Below are 21,057 nucleotides of genomic sequence, written 5' to 3'. Positions count from 1 at the left end.
ATTTGTCTTTGCTTCCATTTCTCGAACTACAAGAATAAACAGATAAATGCATGAACACTTCTAGAAAAGATACCCCAAATGTTTTAAAGGTGAGTGTGTGACTGTGTGTAACTGAGCTGCCCCTTCTGGCCTGCTTAGATACAGTAGGTTTGGCTCAAATTTTGCAGGAAAGACACAGCTTGAACTTTAAACAAAGTATTTTCTAGAGTATAAGAGATTGTTTCCTTGAAACAGGACAACATCTTATGAAGGTCAGAGTAATAAAGAATTCTGAAACACAAGAGTGGCTTTGCATAAAATCCAAGATGATAAATGTCATTAAAAAGCCAACTTGTTCTTCAAGGCTGGCCCTGTGGGCTGTGTCTTATCAACATACCCTATGGAATCAAGGTATCTGGTTCTTTTTCAGTGGTACAGTGGCTAACTGCTATCGTTTGGCTCAGTAATTTGATTTTTAACCTATTGAGACACTTATTGTTCTGAGAGTCTGATGAAAATTAGAGAGCCTCTTTTTAGCAAAAGATTTTTCTAGGTATGCCCACAATTTTGTATGTAATATCAGGGACTTTGTTTTTCTACAAACCATCATGGTAAGAGCTCTATACTGAATATTAACAGGATAATACCTCAATAGAATAATCAGAAACATTTAGGAGAATTTATTAGCAAAGTGTATTATATTGCAATGACCAAGGAAACAAACTAGCCAACCTTGGTGCCTCATAAGAAGAATTTATTCTCATAGTTTTCAAGGTCAGAAGTCCAAATCAGTATCTCCGGACTGAAATCAGGGTTTTTGGCAGGCCTACTTTCTCTCCGTAGGCTCTGAGGAAGAATCGGTTGTCTTCTCCGAGATGGCCGCTGCCATTCCTTGGCTTACGGGTGTATCGCTGCTGTCTCTGCCTCAGTGGTCACATTGCTTCCTCTTCTTCTGTCTGTCAGAAGGACACATGTAATGATATTCAGGCCCACCTGGATAATCCAGGACCATCCTTCCATCTCAAGATCCTTCACTCAATCACATTTGCAGGCACTTTTTCCTTATAAGATAACATTTACTGGTTTCAGGGATGTCTTTGGGTAGCCATTATTCAGGCTACTACACACAGGAACTACAGTAAAACCTTGGTTTGTGAGGATAATTCGTTTCAGAAACATGCTTCACACTCCCTTGTGTATCAAAACGAATTTCTGCACAAGAAATAATGGAAACTCAGATGATTTGTTCTATAACCCAAAGGTATTTATATAGAAATGATTACAGTACTGTATTATAAGGGGCACCTGGGTGGCTCCATTGGTAAAGTGTCTGACTTCGGCTCAGGTCATGACCTCACAGTTCACGAGTCCGAGCCCCACGTCTAGCTCTCTGCTGTCAGCACAGAGCCTGGAGCCTGCTTTGGATTCTGTGTGTGTCTCTCTCTCTCTGCCCCTTCTCAATTTGTGCTCTCTCTCTCAAAAATAAATAAACATTAAAAAATAGTGTAATACAACACCAAATAATAAAGACAATCCAAAATAAAAAAAATAAACAAGTTAACCTGCAATTACCTTTGAAAACCTTCGTGGCTGGTGTGAGGGAGACAAGAGACAGGAGGCTTATTGTGTAGGATGACTTGCACTATCACTAAGGGAATCACTGCTATCTATAGGCTCAATGGAATCTTTTTCTGCATGAAGGTCATTGTATGCACTTGCACAGATGTTGACTACAGCACAGTATTAATAAACTCTTGTCATCTACTGTATTTAATGTAACTGGCAATAAGGCAGCAGAGGAAAGGGTCTCTATCTGCAGGCAGCCTGACCTAGAATGAAGCAAAGCATTCCTGAGCTTACTCTTGTATGGAAAAGCAGAGGACCGTCCATGGGTGTTTTGAAGTGACAAAAAATACACTAGTGTCCGTTGTGGGCACCTTCCAGTGCTCTGAAAAATCACTGATTTCTGTCAAACGCTGAGGCCTGAGGCCGAACATCTGAGCATGGGAGACGATCATCCAAAATCCTGCAGAGAGAGAGAGAGAGAGAGAGAGAGAGAGGAGAGAAGTATTGGCTTAGTTGTGATCATGCGACATTTGGCGTAACATACTACTTATATTGCAAGACATCGCTTGTTCAAGATTTATTAGAAACGTTTGCTTGTCTTGAGGAACACTCGAAGGACAAGTTACAATTCAAGGTTTTACTGTATTTACAAAGCAGGCAAGGGCTGGTAGGAGAACCACACGGGGTAGTCTAGAAACCACTGGTCAGGATTAGAGCCTCTGCTTCAACCTTTAGGCCTGAAGGGGCAAGAAGAGGTGTGGTTACTGGGACCTGGGAGGACAGAGTCATGGAGACCAGACTCCTTGAGAGAAACAGAGTGCTCCCTCTATCCCCCCCTCCCTACCACCCTTTAAGGAGCACCACTGGCTTGAGGTAAATTTTAAAGGGAGGAGTCAGGGGAATTACATCCTGATGCCACCCTTCTTCTCTCCAATCTGGTTTCCCATCAGCTAAAGCCAACTGGAAGCCATTAGGCACATGCACCCATTGACTGAGCCTACAGAAGTTAAACTCTCACAGGAGACAACAAGATAGAGAAGTGTGGAGTGTGGATCTAGAGGGGCAAATGGAAGATACTCAGCATTCACTAATTGGCTCATAGGGGAGCATCATCCATGAAAAATGTTCAGGCAATTTCTTGCCTTGCAGAAGTGTGTGTCATCTTTGAACATCATAACACTTAAGGAGCCATTTCTTTCTCTAGGTAGCTCTTGAAAGTACCTGCCACTGCTGTTAAGACAACCGAGAGTTCTGTGAGAGCAGGGATTTTGCCTATTTTGTTTATCAATGTATCCCCAGACTTAGAATATGGTATTTGTCTATAAATCCATATATTATGTATTTGTTGAATAAATGGAACAGAAATATAGCGTACAAATACCTAATGGTCACCCTCCATATTGCTTCACACTCCCTATCAGGTGTTTGTTTCTCCTCCTGCCTGCCTTGGCCCAAAACAGCTGCTGTTGCTCCATGAGACTTTGCTGCTCTCCCCTCCAAGGAGATAGTGCTTTGGTCATGACACAATTCCACTCTACACTCATATTCCTATTGTGGGCCTGGTTCTTTTAGCTCCAGTGAGCACAACTGCCTAATTCAGGTAGATTCAGGTGCTTTTAGAATTTATTAAATTTATATTTTAATAAATACATATTATTTATTAAATACATAACAGATTATGCAGGGCACCTGTCTCCTGTCAGTTGAGATGCTCCTGAAGGCAGCTGTGGGGCTGAGAGAAAGGTCACATGCCACAGGATCTCTGATGCTGCCAAGTCTCTTTGGGTATCCAGGAGGACTAGAGGTCCATATCACCCACTTTGGTCCATATCACCTCCATATCGCCCACTTTGGTTTCCAAAGGGCTGCAGACTCTAGAGGTGGAAGACGGGGAACACTTTGTGGTAATTTTCACTGCCATCACCATCAAGATAAAGATCTTCAGAATATTAAAGACTTTGTGATAAATCCTCTTTCTAAAAGCCTGGTCTTCTCCACATTTATCCTATCCTTCAGTTGTAATATACTTCTCAAAATAAGGCCAGTTTTTTAATGTCTTTTAGCTTTTTTGTATTAGTGTTGCCTACCTCTTCTGCCTCAAATGGGGCATCTATCAATTTAATGGGGATGACGATTTAATATCCAAGACATTTGGGCAATCCTATCTTCTTTCTTGACTTAATTACCCAATAAATTTCCATTTTTGTATATTAGAAAGTAGTTTATTGCAACAGGCACACACATCCCCAATGACACACATCTGAGTTTCACCTAACTCTGAAATTTACCCCATTTTTAAAAAATTTTTTTGAAGTTTTTATTTATTTTTGAGAGACAGAGAGAGACAGAGCACAAGTGGGGGAGGGGCAGAGAGAGAGGGAGACAGAAAATCTGAAACAGGCTCCAGGCTCTGAGCTGAAAGCACAGAGCCCGACGCGGGGCTTGAACTCCCGAACCGCGAGATCATGACCTGAGCTGAAGTCAGCTGCTTAACCGACTGAGCCACCCAGGCGCCCCCCATTTTTTAATTTTTAGAGAGAGAGCGAGAGAGACAGAGTGAGTAAGAGAGGGGGCAAAAGGTGGGGAGAGAGAGAGAGAGAGAGAGAGAGAAAACCTTAAGCATGGTCCACACTCAGTGTGGGGCCTGACATGGGCTTTATCTCATGACCCTGGGATCATGACCTGAACCAAAATCAAGAATCAGACACTCAACTGGCTGAGCCACCCAGGCGCCCAAGACTTACCCCATCCTTTAACATAATCCATCTTTCTGAGGTTTATCACTTTTCTTAAATTTTAATATCATCTAGTAACCCTGCCCTTACTCCTGACCCTCGCCTAAATCCCAATCTCAACTTGTTCCTGAGTGACTAAATGATTTAAGGCAGAAATGAGTAAACTGATCACCAGTCCAAAAATTCGACATGGAATGTGACCATCATTCCCAAAGGGGCTGCTTAACTAGGTTCATAGATACAGATTTTGGTAACAAGTTTTTGAAGGACAGAAGGATGGACTTAGTATTCAATGCAGTGATTCCAGTTTTAAAAGAATGTTTTTCTCCAAAAAGGCCAAAGGAGGGTCAGAGCAGCAATATATTCCTTAAACAGAAAAGTAGTCTTGTAGACAAATCCAGGATGATAAATGCCACTCAGAGGTTAACTTAATTACTCTTCCAGACTGACCTTGACATCTTTTCCTGCCCGGTATTGCCCTTGATTCAAGACGACTTGTTTTTCCCATTCGGTGTTTGGCATACTAAGTACACGTGTAAATTGCTAGCTAGAAACCAAACCCCATTATTCGAGGCCTTTTTGAATTTAGTAATTATTTTTGAAAATCTGAGGAGAGTCATTTTATCCCCAAGAAAATGCACATAAATACATATACACACAATTTTGCTTACCATTTCATGGATTTTAGGGATCCAAGGACCCCATATTTAGAAGCCATGAATTAGAGATATTACCCACTTAGGTAACTGGCCACAGAAAGGGAGTCTATTAATGGAACATTCTCCAGGCCAGTTCTTCTTGTTCTGAAAATGTCGGTTTTGGGCTTGCTTTCATTCCCTGAGTGTTCTTGAATCTCTTATATCTTGTGATCACCTGGACACCATGTCTTCTAGGTAATTTACAGAAGAAACATCACGAACTATTTACACTGCACTTACTTGAGGCTTCCTCACTAGGTTTAGCTCTGCAAAGGGACATTAGATTTGCTTTCCAGAAACAGATATTGCATGGGTGAGATCATTAAATCAGTAGGTGGCCAGATTCTTGCAGCTGCTAAGCACTCTTATCCATGTGGACTTGTAGGCTGCTTTCTGTCCTCAAATACAGATATACACGCCTCGCCATCAGTATGAGGTGCCCATACCTGAACAGAAATACTTTAAATTCATTTATGCTGTGTCATGCACTCTACTAGAATAGATAAAGTAGATTCCACTTACGTTATAGCTTAGAAAACCAAAGTATTGATCATACAGTGAATTTCCCCAAAACGCACCAGAAATTTATGACAGTTATTAAGACCTAGCTTCCCGGCATCTCAGAGTCATCACCTGCTTCACTCGTGTTCCTAGCTGCGATCTGGGCCTCTGGCTCTTTACCACCCAGCTCAGCCCAGTTCCAGAGAGTACCACAGTTCCTCACCATTATGCGATCTGAGAGAAGGCATTTCAGCAATGGAGCCATCTCACCCCACCTAATGTAAACTACAGGGCTGCCTCCTTTACCTCCACTGCTTGATCAAACAAGTTTCAAATTCCTTCAGTTTTCTTGCACAATTACAGTATTTACCCTTTCTTTGGACCTCAGGACCAGAGCTACACTCCCCAACTGGTGCTTCAGAGGGTGCCTCATCGCTGCTGGTCTCTGCCACTCCAGGTCTAATTTCATTTTCCCATCTTTTCTCCTGGGCAACCATTCTAGTTAGTACACATCGACTTTTTTTGTTTGTGTGTGTTTTATAAAATGTGCCTTGTTTTGTGCATGTATTTTTAATGTATCTAAGTAGTATTAGGTTATTGTGCTAAGTTACAGTAATTTAGTAGCGATGACAGATAACCCCCAGAGTTTTAGTGACCAAACTCAATAACATTTCTTGATCACACAATGGTGTAATGGAGATGTTTCTGGTTGGGTGTTTCTGCAAGTAATGATTCAGGAATGCAGGCTCCTTCCTACTTGTAGCTCCACCATCTAACCCAGGCTCCCAATGTCATGTGGAGGGCTGTTGCGTTCGAAACAGCTGGAAAGGAAAAGGAGCATGAAATATCACCAAGCGTAGGTATATTTTCTATGATCCACCCTCTTTCCTCAGAGTCTCAGGCACAAGTGCTCATAAAGGATTTCGCCGTTGCCCCTAACTCTTCATTCACTGTAGGTACTGGGCCCAAGCTCTACAGAATGAAGACTGATTTTGAAGTACAAGACTTTTCCAGAAAATATCCAGGAGTTGAACAAACTTCCACTCATGACTTGTCTTTAAACGTTAGTTCATTCAACAAATATTGCCCTGAGCTCATTTCTTCGCCAGGTCTTATACTAAGTTCCTTTGAGGAGAAAAAGGTCACATGTGACAATTGTACGTTTGAAAAAGCAAAAACAAAGCAAAGCAAAACAAACAAACCAAAAAACAAAACACAAAAAAAGCAAAAGGACCAAAGAAAAAACAAAACAACAAAACCATAATAGTTTAATGAAGATATCACAAAAATGCTGCCTAAGCGCAGAAAAGGGTGTAACAGATTTTGACGAAAAAGACAGAGAGGTTAATATTTATTGCATTTAATTGGGGAGGAAGGAGGGAAGGGCATTGCAGAAATAAAGAATAATGTTTACAAAGGTTTGAAAAAGTCAGCGGGCATGGCTGCAGAATTCGGGGGCAGCCAACAAATGTACAGGGCCTTTACGTCAGGTTAGCAGCCTGGACTTCATCCAGACTGGAATCACATTCGGGGTTTAGAAACAACATAAAGGTTCAAGTGCAGTTTTGCAGTTGAGTTGAACTATGTACACTGAAATTTCCTCATTTGTAAAAATTCCCTTGATGGTAATTCCTGATTTCCATCTGGCATTCTCATTGTGAAGCTCAAATAAAATGATCTAAAATTCTCTTGCATACTTTAAAGTTGTTTACAGCCAAGAATTTTTATTATAGTTTGTATCCCTCGTTGGGAAATATGTGACTCAGGTGAGCCTTTGGCTATTGTTACAAAAACTTACAATTTTTTGTCATTATGTTTTCAAGTCTTTTTTCTCTTGGCTCTGTAACTCTCATATTAGGCAGCACGACACAAACATATAGTGTGTGTCAATATACATCTTAATTTGTTAATTACCTTTTGAAATAATTGATAGTGGCCATACCAATAGAATCATACATAGTCTTTGGGACTTGGTGGTCAGTAAAAAAAAAAGAAAAGAAAAAAACACCTTCACTAATTAAGAGAATACCTGAACAATCAGAACTCAGTGGCTGTGCCATGGGTGTGACCCAGAGCACAGAAGATCTCCATTTTCACAAGCTTTGTCAGAGCAAGCAGAGGGTCGCAGAAAGATCAGAAGGTAGAAATAAAGAAATATAGCGATAGGAAGATGGGATGTAGGCAGAAAACAGATCCAAGCAGCTTTTCAGATTACAGAGGTCAGAAGGTACATTTTATGGTCTCACCTCCTATAAGAATCATTCAAGGGATTAGAGGCAAGCCCTGGGAAGCCTGGTGAGCATTAAGTCCTGACTGGGAAACTTACTAACATAAGACTGTCAGGCAGAAACCATAGGGAAACAAGATTGCGTCTGGCTCTTGGGAAAGGCTCCACGGTAGGAGCGTGGAAGGGGCCCAGTTGCTAGAGTCAGCATGAAGCTATAACCATCCTAGCAGACCCTCTAGTGGAAACAGTCATCCATTTAGAACAAACAGGATGGTCACAGGACTGGAAGCAGCACTAAGCCTGTTGGGGGTGCTCAGCCTCCTTGGTTGTAAGGTTGGGGGAGCTTAGTTTCCAAGCTCCCTGGCAACCACTCTGTGCTTAGTGGTCAGAAGATGACAAATTTGTGAGAACTTGAGGTCATCTATGGGAATAAGTTCACAAAGTCCGTGCAAGACTCCGTGAGGCACTGAGGCTAGTGAACCAAGCTAAGTTCATGGACTAGGAGTTTGAACCTTAATGTTGGACTGTTGAGTTTGTCTCTTCATAATCGTTGAGTGGCTGTTAGATATTATTTTCTCAATTAGATTGCCTACACCCAGTGTCCCAATTCCATCTCATTCACTTAGTAACTCGTCACAATCTGGCTTCTATTCTAGCAGCTAGGCTCAAAATTTACTCTGTAAATTACCTTCAGTTTCCAAATTGTGAAATCCAAGGGATGTTTTTCTGGACATTCTGTCCCAGCTGATGCTGCCATTTACCTTCCTTGTATCTTCCTTCACCTTCTAGTTTTCCTTCTTCCACTTTTCTCCTTAGATCTGGGGAAGTTTCTTCTGTCCATCAGTGCACTCTCTTGGGTGATCGCCTCTAGTCCTAGAGACTTAACTGCTTTACCTACTGACAACTTGCAAATTGATTTCTTGGGCCTAAAGGTTCTAAAGACTCTCAGACTTGAGTATCTAGTTTCCTATCGGCCAATGTAACCAGCACGCCTCTTGGATGACTGTCATGTAATAATTACTGCCAAATTCAGTATTCTGCTCTCTAAAGCTAACTGTTTTCCTATAAGTGTTTTACCTCATTTGACAATGTTACAACCACATAAGTCATCCATGTTCCAAGCATGTAGACCAGGTATCTCTCGTTCCCCACATTTTTCACTTCTCCAGTTCTTTAACTCACAGCCAGGCCCTATTGAGTTTGACGTTTAAGTATTTTGTGACTTTTTTTTCCTATACATCACTTTTAATATTTCCTCAGTTGAATGGCAGTCTGACTTTGGAGTCCAAGCATTAGCTATGAAGCTATGCTGTGTTCTCATAGTTCACACTTTTATAAAATTAAAGACACACATACTGAGCTTTGTTATATATTATTCACAGCTAAAATACATGTTTCTAGGTGTATGAAACATGGAACTATATATACTAAATTTATGATAGTGGATGCCTACAAAGAGGTGTGGTGCTTAGGATCACCAAGCAAGTGGGGCTTTGAATGTATTTGCTGTTTTGTTCTATAAAAAAAGAAACTTGAACCCATATAACAAAACAATTGTCAGTCATAAGTGGTGCTTGTTTAAGTTTTAATTAAATTAGTTGTAGTTTTGAAATTTCTTTATTTTTTTTTATTTTTTATTTTTTATTTTATTTTTTTTTTATTTTTTTTTTTATTTTTTTTTATTTTTTAATATATGAAATTTACTGTCAAATTGGTTTCCATACAACACCCAGTGCTCATCCCAAAAGGTGCCCTCCTCAATACCCATCACCCACCCTGCCCTCCCTCCCACCCTGCCCTCCCTCCCACCCCCCATCAACCCTCAATTTGTTCTCAGTTTTTAACAGTCTCTTATGCTTTGGCTCTCTCCCACTCTAACCTCTTTTTTTTTTTTTTTTTTTTCCTTCCCCTCCCCCATGGGCTTCTGTTATGTTTCTCAGGATCCACATAAGAGTGAAACCATATGGTATCTGTCTTTCTCTGTATGGCTTATTTCACTTAGCATCACACTCTCCAGTTCCATCCATGTTGCTACAAAAGGCCATATTTCATTTTTTCTCATTGCCACGTAGTATTCCATTGTGTATATAAACCACAATTTCTTTATCCATTCATCAGTTGATGGACATTTAGGCTCTTTCCATAATTTGGCTATTGTTGAGAGTGCCGCTATAAACATTGGGGTACAGGTGCCCCTATGCATCAGTACTCCTGTATCCCTTGGATAAATTCCTAGCAGTGCTATTGCTGGGTCATAGGGTAGGTCTATTTTTAATTTTCTGAGGAACCTCCACACTGCTTTCCAGAGCGGCTGCACCAATTTGCATTCCCACCAACAGTGCAAGAGGGTTCCTGTTTCTCCACATCCTCTCCAGCATCTGTAGTCTCCTGATTTCTTCATTTTGGCCACTCTGACTGGCTTGAGGTGATATCTGAGTGTGGTTTTGATTTGTATTTCCCTGATAAGGAGCGACGTTGAACATCTTTTCATGTGCCTGTTGGCCATCCGGATGTCTTCTTTAGAGAAGTGTCTATTCATGTTTTCTGCCCATTTCTTCACTGGGTTATTTGTTTTTCGGGTGTGGAGTTTGATGAGCTCTTTATAGATTTTGGATACTAGCCCTTTGTCCGATGTGTCATTTGCAAATATCTTTTCCCATTCCGTTGGTTGCCTTTTAGTTTTGTTGGTTGTTTCCTTTGCTGTGCAGAAGCTTTTTATCTTCATAAGGTCCCAGTAATTCACTTTTGCTTTTAATTCCCTTGCCTTTGGGGATGTGCCGAGTAAGAGATTGCTACGGCTGAGGTCAGAGAGGTCTTTTCCTGCTTTCTCCTCTAAGGTTTTGATGGTTTCCTGTCTCACGTTCAGGTCCTTTATCCATTTTGAGTTTATTTTTGTGAATGGTGTGAGAAAGTGGTCTAGTTTCAACCTTCTGCATGTTGCTGTCCAGTTCTCCCAGCACCATTTGTTAAAGAGACTGTCTTTTTTCCATTGGATGTTCTTTCCTGCTTTGTCAAAGATGAGTTGGCCATACGTTTGTGGGTCTAGTTCTGGGGTTTCTATTCTATTCCATTGGTCTATGTGTCTGTTTTTATGCCAATACCATGCTGACTTGATGATGACAGCTTTGTAGTAGAGGCTAAAGTCTGGGATTGTGATGCCTCCTGCTTTGGTCTTCTTCTTCAAAATTACTTTGGCTATTCGGGGCCTTTTGTGGTTCCATATGAATTTTAGGATTGCTTGTTCTAGTTTCGAGAAGAACGCTGGTGCAATTTTGATTGGGATTGCATTGAATGTGTAGATAGCTTTGGGTAGTATCGACATTTTGACAATATTTATTCTTCCAATCCATGAGCAGGGAATGTCTTTCCATTTCTTTATATCTTCTTCAATTACCTGCATAAGCTTTCTATAGTTTTCAGCATACAGATCTTTTACATCTTTGGTTAGATTTATTCCTAGGTATTTTATGCTTCTTGGTGCAATTGTGAATGGGATCAGTTTCTTCATTTGTCTTTCTGTTGCTTCATTGTTAGTGTATAAGAATGCAACTGATTTCTGCACATTGATTTTGTATCCTGCAACTTTGCTGAATTCATGTATCAGTTCTAGCAGACTTTTGGTGGAGTCTATCGGATTTTCCATGTATAATATCATGTCATCTGCAAAAAGCGAAAGCTTGACTTCGTCTTTGCCAATTTTGATGCCTTTGATTTCCTTTTGTTGTCTGATTGCTGATGCTAGAACTTCCAGCACTATATTAAACAACAGCGGTGACAGTGGGCATCCCTGTCGTGTTCCTGATCTCAGGGAAAAAGCTCTCAGTTTTTCCCCGTTGAGGATGATGTTAGCTGTGGGCTTTTCATAAATGGCCTTTATGATCTTTAAGTATGTTCCTTCTATCCCGACTTTCTCAAGGGTTTTTATTAAGAAAGGGTGCTGGATTTTGTCAAAGGCCTTTTCTGCATCAATTGACAGGATCATATGGTTCTTCTCTTTTTTTTTGTTAATGTGATGTATCACGTTGATCGATTTGCAAATGTTGAACCAGCCCTGCATCCCAGGAATGAATCCCACTTGATCATGGTGAATAATTCTTTTTATATGCTGTTGAATTCGATTTGCTAGTATCTTATTAAGAATTTTTGCATCCATATTCATCAGGGATATTGGCCTGTAGTTCTCTTTTTTTACTGGGTCTCTGTCTGGTTTAGGAATCAAAGTAATACTGGCTTCATAGAATGAGTCTGGAAGTTTTCCTTCCCTTTCTATTTCTTGGAATAGCTTGAGAAGGATAGGTATTATCTCTGCTTTAAATGTCTGGTAGAACTCCCCTGGGAAGCCATCTGGTCCTGGACTCTTATTTGTTGGGAGATTTTTGATAACCGATTCAATTTCTTCGCTGGTTATGGGTCTGTTCAAGCTTTCTATTTCCTCCTGATTGAGTTTTGGAAGAGTGTGGGTGTTTAGAAATTTGTCCATTTCTTCCAGGTTGTCCAATTTGCTGGCATATAATTTTTCATAGTATTCCCTGATAATTGTTTGTATCTCTGAGGGATTGTTTGTAATCATTCCATTTTCATTCATGATTTTATCTATTTGGGTCATCTCCCTTTTCTTTTTGAGAAGCCTGGCTAGAGGTTTGTCAATTTTGTTTATTTTTTCAAAAAACCAACTCTTGGTTTCGTTGATCTGCTCTACAGTTTTTTTAGATTCTATATTGTTTATTTCTGCTCTGATCTTTATTATTTCTCTTCTTCTGCTGGGTTTAGGCTGCCTTTGCTGTTCTGCTTCTATTTCCTTTAGGTGTGCTGTTAGGTTTTGTATTTGGGATTTTTCTTGTTTCTTGAGATAGGCCTGGATTGCAATGTATTTTCCTCTCAGGACTGCCTTCGCTGCATCCCAAAGCGTTTGGATTGTTGTATTTTCATTTTCGTTTGTTTCCATGTATATTTTAATTTCTTCTCTAATTGCCTGGTTGACCCACTCATTCGTTAGTAGGGTGTTCTTTAACCTCCATGCTTTTGGAGGTTTTCCAGACTTTTTCCTGTGGTTGATTTCAAGCTTCATAGCATTGTGGTCTGAAAGTATGCATGGTATAATTTCAATTCTTGTAAACTTATGAAGGGCTGTTTTGTGACCCAGTATATGATCTATCTTGGAGAATGTTCCATGTGCACTCGAGAAGAAAGTATATTCTGTTGCTTTGGGATGCAGAGTTCTAAATATATCTGTCAAGTCCATCTGATCCAATGTATCATTCAGGGCCCTTGTTTCTTTATTGACTGTGTGTCTAGATGATCTATCCATTTCTGTAAGTGGGGTGTTAAAGTCCCCTGCAATGACCACATTCTTATCAATAAGGTTGCTTATGTTTATGAGTAATTGTTTTATATATCTAGGGGCTCGGGTATTTGGCGCATAGACATTTATAATAGTTAGCTCTTCCTGGTGGATAGACCCTGTGATTATTATATAATGCCCTTCTTCATCTCTTGTTACAGCCTTTAATTTAAAGTCTAGTTTGTCTGATATAAGTATGGCTACTCCAGCTTTCTTTTGGCTTCCAGGAGCATGATAAATAGTTCTCCATCCCCTCACTCTCAATCTAAAGGTGTCCTCAGATCTAAAATGAGTCTCTTGTAGACAGCAAATAGATGGGTCTTGTTTTTTTATCCATTCTGATACCCTATGTCTTTTAGTTGGCGCATTTAATCCATTTACATTCAGTGTTATTATAGAAAGATATGGGTTTAGAGTCATTGTGATGTCTGTATGTTTTATGCTTGTAGTGATGTCTCTGGTACTTTGTCTCACAGGATCCCCCTTAGGATCTCTTGTAGGGCTGGTTTCGTGGTGACAAATTCCTTCAGTTTTTGTTTGTTTGGGAAGACCTTTATCTCTCCTTCTATTCTAAATGACAGACTTGCTGGATAAAGGATTCTCGGCTGCATATTTTTTCTGTTTAGCACACTGTAGATATCGTGCCAAGCCTTTCTGGCCTGCCAAGTTTCAAAGGAGAGATCAGTCACGAGTCTTATAGGTCTCCCTTTATAAGTGAGGGCACGTTTATCCCTTGCTGCTTTCAGAATTTTCTCTTTATCCTTGTATTTTGCCAGTTTCACTATGATATGTCGTGCAGAAGATCGATTCAAGTTACGTCTGAAGGGAGTTCTCTGTGCCTTTTGGATTTCAATGCCTTTTTCCTTCCCCAGTTCAGGGAAGTTCTCAGCTATAATTTGTTCAAGTACCCCTTCAGCACCTTTCCCTCTCTCTTCCTCCTCTGGGATACCAATTATGCGTATATTATTTTTTTTTGGTGTATCACTTAGTTCTCTAATTTTCCCCTCATACTCCTGGATTTTTTTATCTCTCTTTCTTTCAGCTTCCTCTTTCTCCATAACTTTATCTTCTAGTTCACCTATTCTCTCCTCTGCCTCTTCAAGCTGAGCCATCGTGGATTCCATTTTGTTTTGCATTTCGTTTAAAGCGTTTTTCAACTCCTCGTGACTGTTCCTTAGTCCCTCGATCTTTGTGGCAAGAGATTCTCTGCTGTCCTGTATACTGTTTTCAAGCCCAGCGATTAATTTTATGACTATTATTCTAAATTCACTTTCTGTTATATTATTTAAATCCTTTTTGATCAGTTCATTAGCTGTTGTTATTTCCTGGAGATTCTTCTGAGGGGAATTCTTCCGTTTGGTCATTTTGGAGAGTCCCTGGCGTGGTGAGGACCTGCAGTGCACTTCCCCTGTGCTGTGGTGTATAACTGGAGTTAGTGGGCGGGGCCGCAGTCTGACCCGATGTCTGCCCCCAGCCCACTGCTGGGGCCACAGTCAGACTGGTGTGTGCCTTCTCTTCCCCTCTCCTAGGGGCTGGATTCACTGTGGGGTGGCGTGTCCCGCCTGGGCTACTTGCACACTGCCAGGCTTGTGTTGCTGGGGATCTGGCGTATTAGCTCGGGTGGGTAGGCAAGGTGCACGGGGGTTGGAGGGGCAGGCTTAGCTCGCTTCTCCTTAGGTGATCCACTCCAGGAGGGGCCCTGTGGCAGCGGGAGGGAGTCAGATCCGCTGCCAGAGGTTTGGCTCCGCAGAAGCACAGAGTTGGGTGTTTGCGCGGAGCGAGCAAGTTCCCTGGCAGGAACTGGTTCCCTTTGGGATTTTGGCTGGGGGATGGGCGGGGGAGATGGCGCTGGCGCCTTTGTTCCCCGCCAAGCTGAGCTCTGCCGTCCGGGGGCTCAGCAGCTCTCCCTCCCTTTGTCCTCCAGCCTTCCCGCTTTCCGAGCAGAGCTGTTAACTTATGACCTCCCAGACGCTAAGTCGCGCTTGCTGTGGGAACACAGTCCGGCCGGCCCCTCCGCTTTTGCCAGCCCGACTCGGGGGCTCTGCTTGGCCGGCGAGCCGCCCCTCCGCCCCGGCTCCCTCCCGCCAGTCCGTGGAGCGCGCACCGCCTCGCCGCCCTTCCTACCCTCTTCCGTGGGCCTCTCGTCTGCGCTTGACTCTGGAGACTCCCTTCTGCTAATCCTCTGGCGGTTTTCTGGGTTCTTTAGGCAGGTGTAGGTGGAATCTAAGTGATCGGCAGGACGCGTTGTGAGCCCCGCGTCCTCCTACGCCGCCATCTTCCGGCCCATCCCTGAAATTTCTTTAAAAAATATGATTAGCTTTTCAGGATACAGGAGTACTGATGCATAGGGGCACTTGTACCCCAATGTTTATAGCAGCACTCTCAACAATAGCCAAATTATGGAAAGAGCCTAAATGTCCATCAACTGATGAATGGATAAAGAAATTGTGGTTTATATACACAATGGAATACTACGTGGCAATGAGAAAAAATGAAATATGGCCTTTTGTAGCAACGTGGATGGAACTGGAGAGTGTGATGCTAAGTGAAATAAGCCATACAGAGAAAGACAGATACCATATGGTTTCACTCTTATGTGGATCCTGAGAAACGTAACAGAAACCCATGGGGGAGGGGAAGGAAAAAAAAAAAAAGAGGTTAGAGTGGGAGAGAGTCAAAGCATAAGAGACTGTTAAAAACTGAGAACAAACTGAGGGTTGATGGGGGGTGGGAGGGAGGGCAGGGTGGGTGATGGGTATTGAGGAGGGCACCTTTTGGGATGAGCACTGGGTGTTGTATGGAAACCAATTTGACAGTAAATTTCATATATTAAAAAAAATATGATTAGCTTTTCAGGGGGTTGTAGAACAAATGCATAGAGCATTGTTGACTTTGTAAAACAAAACATATAAGGTACAAAAAATACTCAGTGATATGTTAATGGTGTGTTATTTTGGGATGGTAGTATTTTATAGGTAGGTATTTTTCCCTTCATGCTTTGAATAATAATCATTACAAAATTAAATGAAATTATAAAAAATAGCGATGAAGTTACATTTCCACAAAACACATAAGTGGTAAATTCAGGAAGTCTAACTTGAGAGTATATAGTCTTAAATGCATCCTTTTACCACCTCCCTAACAAAAGGCTTCTGAATCTTTTCTACCTTCTTCATTCCCACTACCTTTCTCCCAGTTCAGACTTTAATAACGTCTCTCTTGAAGAGTAACAATAGCCATGTAACTAGCTTCCTCCACATTTGTACCGCCTTCTCTCTAATCCACCCTGCACACAGCTGCTAAGTTGTCTTTCTGAAGAGCCAGTCTCTTTGTGGCACTTCATTTCCCATAAGCTTCAAGAGCAGTTTCAAATTTATCAGAAAGCACACGAGCACCTTCTTGGTCTTATTTTTGCATTAAGCCCTTGCCTTCTCCTGTCATCTCCTGCAGCCTTTCCACCTGGACTCTTTTCTCCGGACGTAGCAATTCTCCTGTAGCAAAATGATATGAGCTAGCTGCTGCCTCCCCCTCTAATGTTCTTGCTTCCTTCCTTGGCCCCCACCCAACTCCTTGCCCCTTCAGCCTGACTAACTCTTGGTCACCTTATCTAGACCAGTTCTTCTGTGGAAAGCGTTTACTGAGCAATTTCAGCCATTCTTAGTGGAGATAGTGACAACTCTTCTGTTATCTTGCAGCCTGTATGGGATTCTATGCTTATCCCTCGGGGATTAATCATTGATTTTTCTGTCTCTCTGGCCTATCCTAGTACTTGAGTGTCTGATGCTGAGGCTTGCTTCGCATCTTTTGAATGAACAAATATGTTTTGTCTCTTGCTACCCCTTTTGATTGGACCAAGAAGAGGACAGCTCCCCCGACTTCTGGTCCAAGGACACTGGGTGAACTTGCTGGGGAGACCTTCTTGCACCGAGGAGGCCAGCTTTGCATGACTCAGCTTCTGACTGCTCTTGTTTAAGATCCTTCTAGCTTCTGCAGTATGTGAGAGAAGTGACCTACATTCAGAATCACTTTATAATTCAAGAATTAAACTCAAATGTGTAATAGGAAGAGAAATTATCTCAGTATAGGGAAACATCAGTTTTCAGAAAGCCAAGATAATAAAAATGAAGAATTGAGGAACAAAGAACTGCTGACAATAACAGCTGAGAAAGTAGGACAGTTTAGACAAAGTTTCTTGGAGGAAAAGGGCATTCAGTGAGTCTGGAATTTTCTACCTTTCCCACATAGCTCTTTATCTGAAAATGCCACTTCTGATCTTTTTTTTTTTTTTTTTTTTACCCTCACAAGGATATTCTCTGGTGACCATTAATCCTCCAGTCACCACTATGGATACCAAGCTCAAGGTTGAGAGGCAAGTATCCTCAGCAAATATCCACTTGCTGAATATATTTCAAATTTTAGTCTCAGGTCATTCTTGCATTCATTTGGCTTTCTTCCCCCAAGAAGCATTTGTTTTAAACCTTTGCTCTTTGCCAAATCTCAGACTAGGCTCTGGAGATTTAAGTATAGTCAAGTGTTAATTTCTGCCACAGAGTTTACTTCTCTCAACTTTTTAAAAAGTGGCAAAAACTCCACATAACACAAAATTCACCCTTCCAACAATTTCCAAGAGTAGAGTACAATATTGTTGACCACATGCACATTGTGCAAGAGATGCCCAGAAACCTGCCCCCATTTCCCGTCCTGCATGACTGAAACTCTACACTCACCCAACACAAAAATGTCCCACCTGCCCCTGTCCCTGGTCTCTGGTACACATTCAACTTTCTGTCTGATCATTTTAGATGCTTCATATAAGTGGAATAATGAAGTATTTGTCTTTCTGGAATGGCTTATTTCACTTAGCACAGTGTCTTCCAGGTTCATCCATGTTGTAGCATGTGACAGGATTTCCTTTTTTTTTTAAGGCTGAATAATATCACATTGTACATATATACCACATTTTCCTTATCTTCTCACCCATCGAGGGATAATTAAGTTCTTCTACCTCTTGCCTACTGTGAATAATGTTGCAGTGAACAGAGTTGGGCAACCATCTCTTGGACATCTTGTTTTCAATTCTTTTGGATATATACCCTAAGTGAGACTGATGGGTCATATAGAAATTCTGTTTTTGACTTTTTGAGAGACCTCCAAATTATCTTCTCCAGTTGCTGAACCATTTTACATTCCTGCCAACAGTGCACAAGGATTCCAATTTCTCTATGTCCTTGTCCACTGCCGACACTTGTTGTCTTTTTTTTTTTTCCTTTTTACAGTAACCATTTTGGAAGCTAAGAGGTGTCTCATTGTGTTTTTGTTTGTATTTTCTTTGGTCGTTAGTATGTTGAACCTAGTTTCATATGTTTGATGGCCATTTGTATATCTTCTTGGAAAAGTATCCTTGGATATTAGAAGTATTTTGGTATTTTATATACTCAAGCAGTTTATTTATTTATTTATTTTAATTTTTTTAATGTTTATTATTGACAGACAGAGAGAGATAGAGCATGAGCATGGAGCGGGGGGGCAGAGAGAGAGGAGGAGACACAGAATCAGAAACAGGCTCCAGGCTCTGAGTTGTCAGCACAGAGCCTGACACAGGTCTCAAACCCACAAACCGCGAGATCATGACCCGAGCCGAAGTCGGATGCTTAACCGACTGAGCCACCCAGGTGCCCCTCAAGTAATTTTTTCAACACAACTTTATGACGTAGGTGCTTTTATGATTCCTGTTTTTTAGGTAAAGAAACTGAGGCACAGAGAAGTTAAGTAATATAAGTAATATATTCTTTTAACTTTACAACAATCCTATGGCAATAGTGACCTCAGGCAGGTATTGTTACTACAATTAAAGTTAAAGAAACCAAACCTAAGAGTCCTTAAGTGACTTGCCTACAGCCTTGAAGGATAAATCCTCCTTCCATGATATTATGATCAATAATGGATAAAATCTAAAACTTTCTAGTATTTGCACGTTGCATAGATTCTTCCTCCAAAGACCTTTTTAGGCAGGTGTCTCTGCAGAAAGCACAAAGATCCCTGAACATTAGCAATGTAAGAATGCACACTAATGACTTCTTGATTTACAGAAAGAGATATACATGTACATTCTTCATGAAGCAAACAACAATTTGAACCTCTGACATATGCTAAGTCTTTGTGTCAGCTTCAAGATCACCCAGGCACACCCATGTTTGTGGATACCCCTTGCTGTGGCTGGCTTCTCTACAGGAAGGGATCCAAGGGCACATTCATAACTAAACCAACTCCTGGTTCCAACTTCTTGGGGCTGAAACCTAATCCTGTGGTGAACACAAGACAGGAGCCTAGACTCAGATTAAACAGGCCCCCGGAAGGGTGCTAATGTGAAGACTCAAGTAGTATTGCAAAGGAAATGGTCCGGGGCCCTAATTTTTGATTTGGTATGCTGGGTTGGGTTTGATCACAGAAGCAAATCATAGTGGAATGTGAGCATAAGACTGGAGCAGGTCAGAGGTCACATGACCTTTATGCTCTCTTATTGCCCTAGGGTTCTTTAGGTGCCCAGTCATGGTAATGAGCAGGTCCTGCGGGAGTACTAAGTGGTCTCTGCTGGGGAGATCATAGGACCTCTAAACCCTGGAGCCAGAGGTAATGGTATTGATTCTACCTAGTAGTTTAGGGGCTGCAAAGGAGTGTGACTGGGTGTTTAGCTGTCAAGAGGCAGGTTTTCAAATGATGAGTGTTGGTTCAAAACCTGGAGAGTTCTTCAGATACAATCTGGAATTTGCCCCTGTACATGGAGGGCAGAAAGAGACTGAAGAAGAGTCAGGCTATCCCAGACTAGTAGACAGCAGTTTGAATAAGCAAAGGAAATTGCATACAGAGCTTGTCTCTGGTGGCCACAAGATGAATAGATCTCAGTACCTGTCCACCAGGATCTTAAGGATATATAACTGAATCCCACCCATTAAGGTGGGATTCAGTTATATATCTAGTCCAGGTGGGGTAGTCTCAATAACCCATTACTCTTTTAAGGCTGCATCCTTGCCATGGCTTCTAGTGTCAGAACAGTGGGCAGATCATACATTCCAAGGACAAGAAGCCTCTGATTGCTGGGGGTCCAGCTCACAGGTCAACCGGTGGTCACATCCTCTCAGTGACTTCCTCCAACAGAGATACAAGTGGGAATCGTTAAATTCCATATGAACAAAGAAGTAAACATTCACTGGTGCCTAATTCATGTTTAAGATCTGACTCTCAGCTGCTTTCTGATCATTTAGTTCTTGATTATTTTGGGCCTTGTCCCTACATGTTATGGTAAGCCTGGGGGACCACAGATTGCATCTGGCATCTCTTTATATCTCATCCACCACTCAGGAGACAGCTTTGTTCTGCAGTGTTCAAACCTGCTGCTTTTGGTCTGATTTAGTTTTGATCTCCCTTTCCATGCAGTGCCAGTACAAGAGCTATTCACAAATAAGTAGAATGTTGCTTTTCCCTTGGAGATGACAGAGCTTGGCTAATTGGGCTGTTTGCCTGTTTCTCTTAATCCCCTTGATCTGTAATACTTGGTGTAGAATTATATAAACCTTGGCAAAGAAGAGTCTCTACTCATTGCCCCAATTTCCTTACTTCTCATTTACTTTTTTATTCTTCAGCCTCTGGTTTCCATCCCAGCCACTCCATTGAAACTGTTCTGTGACCAAGTAATTGCAAAACTAAAATGGTCTTTTTGGTGTCTTTGTTTCAGCTGATGCTGCCAATCACTCCAAACCACTCTCTTGGCTTGTAAGATCCCACATGCTCCTTGTACTGTAGCTGCTCATTGTCAGGCTTCTCTTCTTCCTCCACAACCTCTTTAAAATGTCGGGAAAATTCTTTCCACTTTGCATGTTCTTCCTGACTGCTATTATCTATCTCAGTATTCTCCTAAACCTTGTTGATCCCCAAAGTTACATCTTCTAGCCCAAAATATGTCTAATAAAATTTAAACTTGTATATCTAATAAAATTTAAACTTGTATATCCA

General features: G+C 41.4%; 1 long non-coding RNA gene across 2 annotated transcripts in view; it reads right to left on the bottom strand.

Moving 5' to 3' along the window:
- Positions 1–1,879: 1,879 nt before the first annotated feature.
- LOC122235152 overlaps positions 1,880–21,057 on the bottom strand; it is a 117,693-nt gene continuing 98,515 nt past the window's right edge. For both annotated transcript variants that reach the window (XR_006213277.1, XR_006213278.1), the window contains 2 exons: positions 3,235–3,419; positions 1,880–2,005 (listed from right to left, as the gene is read on the bottom strand). This is a non-coding gene — a long non-coding RNA (uncharacterized LOC122235152). The remainder of the gene's footprint in view (positions 2,006–3,234; positions 3,420–21,057) is intronic.

The sequence above is a fragment of the Panthera tigris genome, chromosome F2 (assembly GCF_018350195.1).
Source record: "Panthera tigris isolate Pti1 chromosome F2, P.tigris_Pti1_mat1.1, whole genome shotgun sequence".
In the NCBI taxonomy this organism is placed as follows: domain Eukaryota; kingdom Metazoa; phylum Chordata; class Mammalia; order Carnivora; family Felidae; genus Panthera; species Panthera tigris.
Note: the sequence above shows the minus strand (reverse complement) of the source record. Positions and strands in the feature narration are given on the sequence as shown.